Source organism: Carlito syrichta, unplaced genomic scaffold, assembly GCF_000164805.1.
Source record: "Carlito syrichta isolate Samal-C Ts95f unplaced genomic scaffold, Tarsius_syrichta-2.0.1 Scaffold309895, whole genome shotgun sequence".
NCBI classification, from domain to species: Eukaryota; Metazoa; Chordata; class Mammalia; order Primates; family Tarsiidae; genus Carlito; species Carlito syrichta.
The window spans coordinates 105,645-117,735 of NW_007253991.1; positions in this window are offsets into that span (position 1 = coordinate 105,645).

Here is a 12,091-nt window from a genome sequence, read left to right on the forward strand (position 1 = left end):
CACACACATAATGCTCTGACATTATTATACCAGGTCAGGAATCAGCAATTCTTTTCTGTAAAGGACCAGAAGGTAAATATTTTAGGTTTTGTGGGCCACATAGGGTCCCTATTGCATATTCTTTTTTTTTTATAACCCTTTAAAAATGTAAAGATTCATGGATTGTACAAAAACAGGTCACAGGTTGAATTTGGCCCACAGGCCTTAGTTTCCTGATCCCTGCACAGGGCTAAACAATAGAACAAGATGTCAGAGGCTGGCACCTACTTATAATGAGTGAGTTTGTACTTGACATGTTGAAATAAGAGCCAATAAATATACTTGTGTATATTGGTGTATCAAACTGCCCTTAAGACTATAGCCCATGCAGACTCAGTACAGACACGATACATCAGAGACTCAGTGCCACTAGCAGTTTTACTGTCAGTGACAAAATTTCAAATATAGTAAATCTTGAATAAGTCCCAGATGAAGCAAACTATAATCTTCCCTCTAATTTGATTGTACTTGAACTCCTGGATGATTCTACACACATTAAAATCATGTGAAAGTATATTGTACTTATGTGGAATATGGCATTAAGTTCCTGGCCTCTGTAAATGGAAACCAATTTTTGCTTACAAGGATGTCTGATTGGGTCATTGGACTGTTAGGTAGGATAACACATGAGGACACAGGAAAATTATCTAACATGCGCAATTGTTGGCTACCCTGCAGAAGCCTCGCATTCCTGACTTCTGCCCACCAAGGGCCAGCATTGGTGGTCAGACAACCAATCATGACAACCAAAAACATCCCATAAATTTCCAAATAGTACTCCCTAACAGCAGAGGTGGATCCAGCAGTGGAGGCAAAGATCATACAATTTTGCATCAACATAATTTTTAAATTTCTAGAGTTCCTCCCAAGGCCTTGGGAGAGGACCCACAAGGGACAGGCCCTGAGGCTTCAGAGTCATTGGCTTCTCCATCCATGTGCCTCTGTCTTGCAGGTGAGAACATCTGTGGCAAGACCCTTTCCCCTCAACTAGAATTAAGTGAAATTAGAGACTGACCCAGGGCCTAGAATCACACCTGCTCACAGCAGGGGCCCAGAACAGTTGCTCAGAGAACAAATCCATCTGTGCAAACCAACCATGTACCTGCAATCAGGATGGAATACTAGTGGATCCATCCAGTGCAAGATGAAAACGCAAAGCCCCTTATTCAAAAATTATTCAGAATCTCAAGATGGCAGAGCATTAACCAAGGGCAGGGTCCTTCTGAGCACTGGCCCCATGTGACTGCATAGGACACATGCCTAGGGAGCCAGCCCCGCCAGAAATCAAGCTAAACAACACTCTTAACACATTTATGTTACTAATTACAGTTTTCATATCTATTATTTTGCTTTGTTTCACAACCCTGGCCTTATCCTGACTTCCAAGATAGCAGAATGAAGTTTTTAGAGTGCAGATGGAGACATCTAGAACAGAGGGGAAGGGAAATTAGAACCAGCTCTCTTGGCCTGTTCCCCTATCCCTGGCTGTCACTCTGCAGCTGTGAAGGCTCCTTGTCCTTGTCCTGCTTGCTAGACCCAGCAGTAGTGCATGGGGATTTAAATGTGGGCAGATAGGCCAGTTTCAGTGGCTTACACCTGTAATCCTAGCACTCTGGGAGGTTGAGGTGGGATGATCTCTTAAGCCCAGGAGTTCAGACCGGCCTGGGCAACATAGACCTCGTCTTTACAAAAAACTAATTAATTAAATTTTTTAAAAATAAATAAATATAGACAGATAATTCAAGTCCTCTGCTCCAATAAAAATATTGCTTGCTTGAAATAAAAGTGAACATCACACACCTGGATGCTAGCTTTGCTAAGCCCCATTTTCACTGGAATGTCTAGGTTTAATTTCAGGAGACATCCGGTTGCAAAATGATAACAGTGATTTGCAGTGAGTGTTGAAACTCTGGCCCTGCTGAAAAGGAAGACTTAGCTAATTCTTACCCAAAGCACTTTTGCTGTTACTGAGGAAACATAAGGAATAAGGTCAAGACTATGGCTGACCGGCACAATAGTTGAGACCCTCGCAATTATATTATTCCCAAAAAGACTTTGCCAAATCCCACTCCTACTGTTGTGTTTAAAGACAGCATCGCTACGTTCAACATATGCTACAAAGCATGCAGGAGAAAACGAGTGGAGAAAAGCCTTTGTGATCCACCCTCTCTGAACGGACAAGTACTGAAAATGCTTGTTAGTTTCTCAGAGCTTTCCAGAAACTGAATATTTAGACAATGACCAGTTGGATAGTGGGGAAACTGGATGCTTCTCAATTTTGCTGATTTAAGTCCATTCACTTAAGCTTTCCTAAATATGTCACAATCTATCTATATCAGCGAATTGCAATACCTGCACACACAAAAAAAGCTAACAGAAATCTAAAAGTCATACACACTGTAATAACTGGTTCCCACCCCAAAAAAGCAGCAAAGTTTTATTTAAGGTTTCTATGCCTTCAACTACACATACACGCTTAAAAAGAAAATAGGGAATAAACAAGTTTATTCCAAGATTAAAACAAGAGCATAAAGCAAACAAAACAAAAACCGTTAAGTGGGGAACGGCAGGCTGAGGGGAACGAGGAGGGACAAGGAGAGGCGAGAACAGTTACCAAGTTGTCAGCAAAAGCCCAGTATGAATTACAGCTTGTGGAACAAAGAGAATAAGATTGAAGCACCAGAGATATTTCATCATAATCTACATAGACCACTGAGTTTATTTGGTAGTTAAGGAGGTAATGGCTTTCTTTCAAACTCATTTTAAAAGTTCTTTTTTTTAATGGTGGCAATAAATGTTTTTTAGTGCTGGGACTATATTCACTAGAGTGGCCACACAGCCACATTCAACCCTTGCTAAGGATGCTTAATGAGGTGACGCTGGTTTAGCTAAAATATTCTGTGCTGTTTCAACAATTTCATACTTAAGAGAACTAATTCTCAAGGTATGAAGACAATGTGGGGGAGGAAGGAGGTATTTTACCCTGTGTGTGAGGCACCCCAGGGTTTTTCTTAAGTATGATGCCAACTCTTTCTTCCCCATGAGGTACTAAGTGGCATGGAACTTTAACTGGGGCATAAAAACAAATTAACAAGAGTAATGTATGAAACAAGCTTTTGCCAGTATCCAATTATGGCATCAATTTATGCTAAAAAGTTAATTGATGTATTTTAACATCAAATAGTGTGGCATTTCGGAGCTATATGTGCTACAAAGTCTCATCCATCCATCAGCCCTAACATTTAAGACCAACCACAAGGATAAAAAGGGACTGGCTTGCTGTCTCTCTGGTTTGAGAGAACCAGGTTGCCTCTAAGAGGCTATAAAGCCAGTTTAGGTCTTCTTGTACTATTAGCCAATTATCTTATGAAGAAAAAACATTTTTGAAAGTTCTTTATCACTAAATGACTACATCATCAAGTCAGGCTGTGTTTTTAAATCCATTATAATTGTGTATGAAACATCTCGTGTTTTTGAGTTACCACAGTTCCTGTGAGCCTTTTGAAGTTTGCATTTTGAAGCAAAATAGAAAAAGAGAATCCAGATGAAGAAAATGTTCGAAAATTATACTTAAAATACTATCAGGCAACCCCCTTGGGTCCCCTCCCACTGTGGGAGCTTTTCTGACCTCTCAATAAATCTTGTTTTAAAAATAAAATAAAATAAAATACTATATTTGGATAGCAGTTGATCACATAAATATGTGTGTGTTTGTATGTACACAGACATACTGGGTGTGTGTATACATATGTATATGTAGTATTTTAGGTTTTTATTTACTGCAACTAACTCCCCATAATAATGTTGCTATAATGCAATAGATTAAAAAACAAAAATAATGGCTTTGTTGAAAAACAAAGCCAAATCTTGAAAATCAAATTGTATCCAAAATTTGTTAAATATACCTAATATTGAAGAAGTGAAAGTACTGCAGGCTGATGAATAATTAAACAATTTAAAATCAAACCAATGAGGAAAAAGCCTGCTTTAAAAAAAAATAGGACTTAAAGGCATAAATCATGATTTATAACCCATCCCAACTTTGACCTCATAGAAACAAGAAAGATCAAAGGTGATGTTTCATTATGTATTTATTGCTTGGCCAAACCATTTTTCATCAGTCTTCATTTTGAAAGATATGTATGGAGTATGTACAAATTCTCATAGATAGAACCATCGGAGGGAATTTTTTATGTGCAGAATTTACCATGAAATCTGCAGCTAATAGCACAATATGCCTAATTTGTAATTTTCCTGTCTCTTTCTAGATTTATAGCATTGCAGTTTTACAGCAAAAAGATGCAACGTGCAATGTATCATGGGAAGATGGCTGACAGTTCAAATATAGTCACTGTAATTCTGCAGAGACCTTATTCTTTAACTCTCTAATGAGGACATCACTAAATGACAACCACTGCCACCACCATTAACACACACATCTACACATTTGCAAGCTAGAAAATTCCATTTGGAAAGATTGCTATGTTTGATCTAAAATGAGGTCAGGTATAAAAGATGTGAGGTAGGATTGCTTTTTTAATTGGGAATGCTTCTATCAAATTAGAGAAGCCTCTTTTCTATGCCACCCTGTAGGGAAAAGACTAGATGATATCACTAGTTTACTTTTAACTCCAGAATACAATAATCCGTTAACTAAACATTGAAACAAGGACCGATGCCAAAGGTAGTTTTGAAACACCTAGGAGACCTCTAGTTACCTTAACTGGTGTCATAACAGTCCCCAAACTGATTTTAATGCATTTTAACATTTTTATGAGATGGCATACTGAGGAAGTATGCCTACATGTTTGGGGAAGAGAAGAAAGAGAAAGTCACTTGCAAAAATAAGCTGTCTTGCAATGCAGACAGGTTTGAAGAGGACCTGGAAATTCTGAACCGGCACCAAAGTCACATGGTGGAGATCCCTCACCAATGTGGCACAGTACCCTGGGCTGACCCTCTCCAGTCATAGACATTTTCATCAGTTTCTCTGGAAAATGCCGGTACAGTAAGATTTTCCTAAATGATGTTCATTAGAAGAGATGTTAATGAGTGTTACGTGTTCCAAGGTCCGATTAGGTTAGTAAATTCCAAGATAAACAAAGCTCAACAGGGTTTATTATTTTAGGGCTTTTCTAATATACTATATGCTGTGAGATCCTAAAGGGAGATAAGCTTCTGGGACTTTTTCCCTATGGATGAAATCACAAGTTTTTTTGTTTGTCTCTTTTTTGCAAACTATCTCACAGGACTAGAATTCTCAGGAAAGCACCATAGGGAATGAGAGAATAAAGGAAAGACTTTGGAACTACAAAGGCCTGGGAGACAGTTCCCCAGCACTGTTTCTTACCACATGGGCTCTTGAACAAGTGACTCTCTCAGAGCCCAAATCAACCAGGTGCAAAATGGGGTATCTGGGGAAGGTGAGCAGTGACCATAGCCAGCTCTTCCATAAGGAGGTTTTGTTGGTATCAAACCAGATTCCTTCTGCCTGCATGCAGCAAGCCAATCACTATGATGACGAGTTTTGCAAAAGAGAGTTATTCATGAGACAGCCACGTGAGAGGTGGGAGAAGAGGTCTCAAATCCAGCTTCCTGAAGTTGAGGTATTAGGAATATTTATGGGATAGAGAAGCAGAGTGGTACAAGGTATGGGGAAAAGTAACTAGGGGGTAAGGAAAAGTGAGGTAACTGGAGATTTGCCCAAGCATAGTCAAGTTTCATGACTCTTCAAGGAATACATGCTTGGAAAATGGTGGGGTTAGGATGATCTGAGGGAGAACTTTTTGACCTTCTGATGTCAAAAATCACTTTTGGGGCATTCACACAGGCCCAGTTGGAGGGTTGGTGGTCTAAACCAGCTTGTAGGCAAGAACTATTCTCTAGTTCCTGAAAAACAATTTTATGTAACCATTACTATGGTGACTTATATGTCAGAGTTGGTATCTATAAGAATGCCAGTAATACCCAGAGGAACTCAAATCATTTTACAAAAATGATACCTGCACACATGTTTGTTGCAGCTCTATTCACAATAGCAAAAACATGGAACCAATGATGCTGCCCATTGAAGCTGGACTGGATTTTAAAAATGTGGTACGGCTGGGCCCAGTGGCTCAGCCTGTAATCACAGCACTTTGGGAGGCCAAGGCAAGTGGATTACCTGAGCCCACGGGTTCGAAATCCACCCAGGAAACTTGGTGAGACCTCATCTTTACAATAAATCAAAATTAGCTGGGCGTGGTAGTGCCTGCTTGTAGTTCCAGCTACTTGGAAGACTGAGGATCACTGGAGCCCAGTGGGTCAGGGCTGTGGTGGCTGGGAGCGTGCCACTGCACTCCAGTCTGGGTGACAGAGTGAGACTCCAACTCAAAAAAAAAAAAAATGGTACATATACACAATGGAATATTATGCAGCCATAAACAAGGGCAAACATATGGACTTCGCAGCAACTTGGATGGATTGAGAGTCGATCATACTCAGTGATCTATCACAGAAACAAAGAACAGAGTACCATACGTTCTCACTCATAAGCAAAACTTGAACAATTATCATAATACTATAAGAAAGGGATTGGCAGTAGTGGGAAACTGCCAGGGGTTGGGGGGTGGGATTGGCAGTTGAGGGAAATTCTAGGGAAGGTAGGGGCATACTTCATCAACAAGGGTACCTACATAATCAACATTTGTATACCTAACCATGAATTGTTCCCCACATCTTTATAATAAAAAAATTTAAAAATTTTTTAAAAAAGAATATTAGTAAACTGCTTAGGTAGGTGACTTTAAGCTATAGGTTTTAAAATTAACTAGAAGTAAGTGATTAAAACCAAGCAAGTCTCTTCAAGTCATCAAAAGTTAAAAAGAACACTACATAACCATAAAAGACTCAATCCACCAGTAAGAAATTTTCATCTTAACCACTATGCACCCAACACAGGAGTACCAGATTTTATAACACAACTGCTAAGTAAACTAAGAGGGGACATTGACTCTCACACGATCATAGTTGGAGATCTAAATACCCCCACTAAAAGCTTCAGATAGATTATCAAGGCAAAAAACCAACAAGGAGATCCAAAATCTTAACTCGACCCTCAATAAAATGGATTTAGTAGACATCTACAGAAAATTCCACCCATCATCTACAGAGTATACAGTCTACTCATTCGCACATGGAACATACTTCAAGACTGATCACATTCTGAGACATAAATCAAGTGTGAACAAATTTCAAAAGATCAAAATAATACTATGCATCTCTTCTCAGTTCGTAATGGAATAAAAATAAATATTGCCACCATCAAAATCCCTCCAAAACACACAAAGACATGAACACTAAACAACATGCTGCTAAACAACTTCTGAATCAACATTGAAATCAAGACAGAAGTAAAAAAAAATTCCTGGAAACAAATGAAAACAAAGACATCTCAGCAGAACCTCTGGGATGCCATGAAAGCAATCTTAAGAGGAAAATTTATAACCTACATGCACACATCAAGAAAAAAGAAAGAGTACAAGTAAACCTACCGTCACACCTAACCTCAGCAAAAGTATCCAAATCACCAACATAAAATCACAGTTGTAGGATATAGAAGACAAAAATATCATAGAAAGGATCAAGAAGACAAAAACCTGGTTCTTTGAAAAGATAAATAAGATTAACTCCTGGCCAGATTGACTAAAACAAAGAGGAAGTCCAAATAAACACAATTAGAAATACAAAAGGCAAAGTCACAAATGACCCTGAAGAAATGCTAAAGATTATCAGAGATCACTATGAACACTTGTATGCAAATAAACTAGAAAACTTAAAGGAAATGGAGAACTTTCTGATACCACACAACCTCCCAAGGTTGAAACAAAAAGTAATTGAAATTCAAAACAGACCAATAACAATCCAAGAAATCAACTCAGTCATAAGAAATCTACCTGCCAAAAAAAAAAAAAAAAGCCCAGACCAGATGACTTTCCAGCTGAATTCTATAAGACAGACAAGGAGGAGCTGGTACCAATCCTTCTGAAAGTACTCTAGGCAATTGAGAATGATGGAATTCTCCCCAACTCATGTTATGAAGCTAACCAAGAAGATTCCCAAATCTGTCAAAGACCCAACAAAGAAAGAATTACAGATCAATCTCCTTGATGAACGTAGACACAAAAATCTTCAATAAGATTCTAGGATGGCCATCATCAATAACAAAAAGCAACAGATGCTGGGGAGGGTACAGGGAAGAGGGAGCACTTTTGCATGTTGGCAGGAGTGTAAACTAGTACAGCCTCTGTGGGAAACAGTCTGGCAATTCCTAAAAGATCTAAAAATCGACCTTCCATATGACCCCGCAATCCCCCTTCTGGGAATGTACCCAGAGGAACTCAAATCACTCCATGAAAAAGATACCTGCACACACATGTTTATTGAGGCATTATTTACAACAGTAAAAACATGGAACCAACCACCCTGCCCATCAAAAGAGAACTGGATTTTTTTAAAAATGTGGTGTATATACATGATGGAATATTACACAGCCATAAGGAAGGACAAAATAATGAACTTCACAGCAACTTGGATGGATAGAGTCTATAATACTGAATGATCTATCAAAGAAACAAAGAACTGAGTACCACATGTTCTCACTCATAAGTGGACCTTGAACAATTATCATAATACTATAAAAAAAGGGATTAGCCACAATGGGAAATTGCCAGGGGAGGGGGTAAAATTTCCTCATCAACAAGTGTATCTGTATAATGAACATTTGTATACCCAACCCTGAATTATACCCAACATCTTTAAAATAAAAAATTTTAAAATTAAAAAAAAAGAATCTAGCAAATTGGATTCAACAACACATCTCAAGGATCATCCACCATGAACAGGTGGGCTTCATTTCTGGGATGCAGGGTTGGTTCAACATTCACAAAACCATAAATGTACTTCAGCCCATTAACAGATGTAAAACCAAGAACCACATGTTTATATCATTAGATGCAGAAGAAGCATTCGACAAAATCCATCATCCCTTCTTGATATTAATAAAAATCCTTGAACACCTAGGCATAGAAGGAACATTCCTCAAAACAGTAAAGAGCCATCTATGATAAACCCACAGCCAATATTTTACTTAATGGGCAGAAGTTGGAAGTATTCCCCATGAGAACAGGAACAAGACAAGGATGCCCACTCTCACCCTCCTGTCCAACATAGTGCTGTAAGTCCTAGCCACAGCAATCAAGCAAGAGAAGGAAATCAGGCATGTTCAAATAGGAAAAGAGGAAGTTAAGCTATCCCTCTTTGCAGATGATATTCCATCCCTTGAAAACCCTAGGGAGTCTATCAAAATCCTCTTCACACTGATAAATGAATTTGGTAATATCAACATGCAAAAGAGAGTTGCATTTCTATACACCAGCAGCTAGAAGATAGAGAACCAAATAAAAAGCACACTCCCATTCACAATAGCCACACAAAAAATGAAATACATTGGCATCCACCTAACCAAGAAGTGAAAGACCTTTACAATGAGAACTACAAAACATTGCTCAAAGAAGTCAAAGATGTCACAAACAAATGGAAAAACATCTATGCTCATGGATTGGAAGAATCAATATTGTCCAAGATGTCCCCCCAAGGCAATTTACAGATTCAATGCAATACCCACCGAATTATCATGTTTCTCAGACCTGGAAATGACAATACAGAAATTCATATGAAAACAAAAAAGAGCACAAACAGCCAAAACACTCCTCAGCAAAAGGAACAAAGTAGGAAAGATCACACTACCACACTTTAAATTTTATTACAAGCCTACAGTAATCAAAACAGTCTGGTATTGGTACAGGAATAGGCACATAGTCCAGTGGAACAGAACAGAGATTCTGGAAGCAAAAACCCAGACTCTCAACCAGCTCATCTTTGACAAAGCCACCAATAACAACCTCTAAAAAAAGGACACCATATTTAGCAAATGGTGCTGGGAAAACTGGCTGACCACATGTGGAAGAATAAAACTGGAACCCTACCTATTACCATATACAAAATCAACTCTAAATAGATCAAAGACCTAAATGTAAAACCTCAAACTATAAGACTCCTAGAAGAAAACACAGGAAACACCCTTATGCACATCAGAGTAGGCAACAAATTCTTGACCAAGTCCCCAAAAGCAAATGTCATAAAAGCCAAGATAGATAAGTGGGACCTCATCAATCTGAAAAGCTTTTGTACAGCAAAATAAATCATCAAGAGAATAAAGAGACAACTTATAAAATGGAAAAACATATTTGCAAATTATGCATCTGACAAAGGTCTAACATCCAGGATCTACAAGAAACTCAAATGAAATGAAAGGAAAAAAAAAATCCCATTAACAAATGGACAAAGAACATAAACAGACACTTCTCAAAAGAAGACATGAGCAGCCAACAGACACATGAAAAAAATGCTCAACCTCACTAATCATCAGAGAAATACAAATCAAAACTCCAGTGAGATACCACCTAACTCCAGTAAGGATGGCTATCATTAATAAGTCAAAAAACAATAGAAGCTGGCACAGGTACAGAGAAAAGGGAACTCTTCTATACTGTTGGTGGGAATGCAAGCTAGTTCAGCCTCTATGGAAAGCAGTGTAGCGATTCCTAAAAGAACTAAAATTTGACCTTCCATACAATCCAGCAATCCTTCTCCATAAATCATCCTACAGAAAAGACACCTGGATACACATATTTATTGCCATGCTCTCACAATAGCAAAGACATGAAACCTACCCTACTGCCCAGCGAAAGTGGACTGGATAAAGAAAATGTGGTACATACACATGATGGAGTATTATGCAGCCATAATGAAGTACAAAATCATGGACTTCGCAGCAAATTGAAAGGAGTTGGAGACCATAATACTAAGTGAACTACCACAGGAACAAAGAACTGAATACCGCATATTCTTGCATAAGCGGGCCCTGAACATTAGTCACATTAGCACAAGAGAGGGATCAGCAGTCACTGGGCACTGCTAGGGGACAGAAAGAGGAAGGAGGGTGAGGGGGGCATGTGATATCACAAAGGGTACCTGATCCACTACCAGGGGCGTGAGGCACAGTTAGAAGCCCAAACTTCACCTGTATGCAGTCTACTTATATAGTTATTCCTCTCTTATACCCCATATCTCTATAATAAAAATAAAAATAACATGAACAAAAAATAAAATAAAAGCAAGCAAGTCTCAACAAACTAGGCACTGAAGGAACATATCTCAAAATAATAAGAACTATATATGACAAACCTATAGCAAACAGATATTTAACAGGGCAAAGTTGAAAACATTCCCACTTAGAACTGAAATAAGACACAGATGTTCATTCTCACCATTTCTACTGAAGATAGTACTGGAAGTTCTAGCAAGAGAAATCAGACAAGAAAAATAAATAAAAGGCATTCAAATTGGCAAGGAGAAAATCAAACTATCTCTATTCACTGATGACATGACTGTATACCTAGAAAACCCTAAAGACTCCTCCAAGGGAGTCCTAGATCTGATAATCGAATTCAGTAAAGTTTTAGGGTACAAAATCAACATACCAAAATTAACATTTCTATACAAAAATAAAGTTCAAGTTGAGAACCAAATCAGGAGCTTGATCCCTTTTATGATAACCACAAACAAATAAAATACCTAGGAGTACATTTAACCAAGGAGGTGAAACATCTCTACAAGGAGAACTACAAAACACTGACGAAAGAAACTGTAGATGACACACACAAATGGAAGAACATCCCATGTTCAAGGATTAGAAGACTCAGTATTGTTAAAATGAGCATATTGCTCAAAGCAATCTATCAACACAATCTCTAACAAATTCACAGAACTAGAAAAAAACAATTCTAAAGTTTATATGGAACCAAAAAAGACCCAAATAGCCAAAGCAATCCTAAGTAAAAAGAATAAATGCAGAGATATCAATTACCTCTCTTAAAATTATACTATAAAGCTATAGTCACTAAAACAGCAGAGTACTGGCAAAAAAAAAAAAAAAAAAAAATTGACAGAT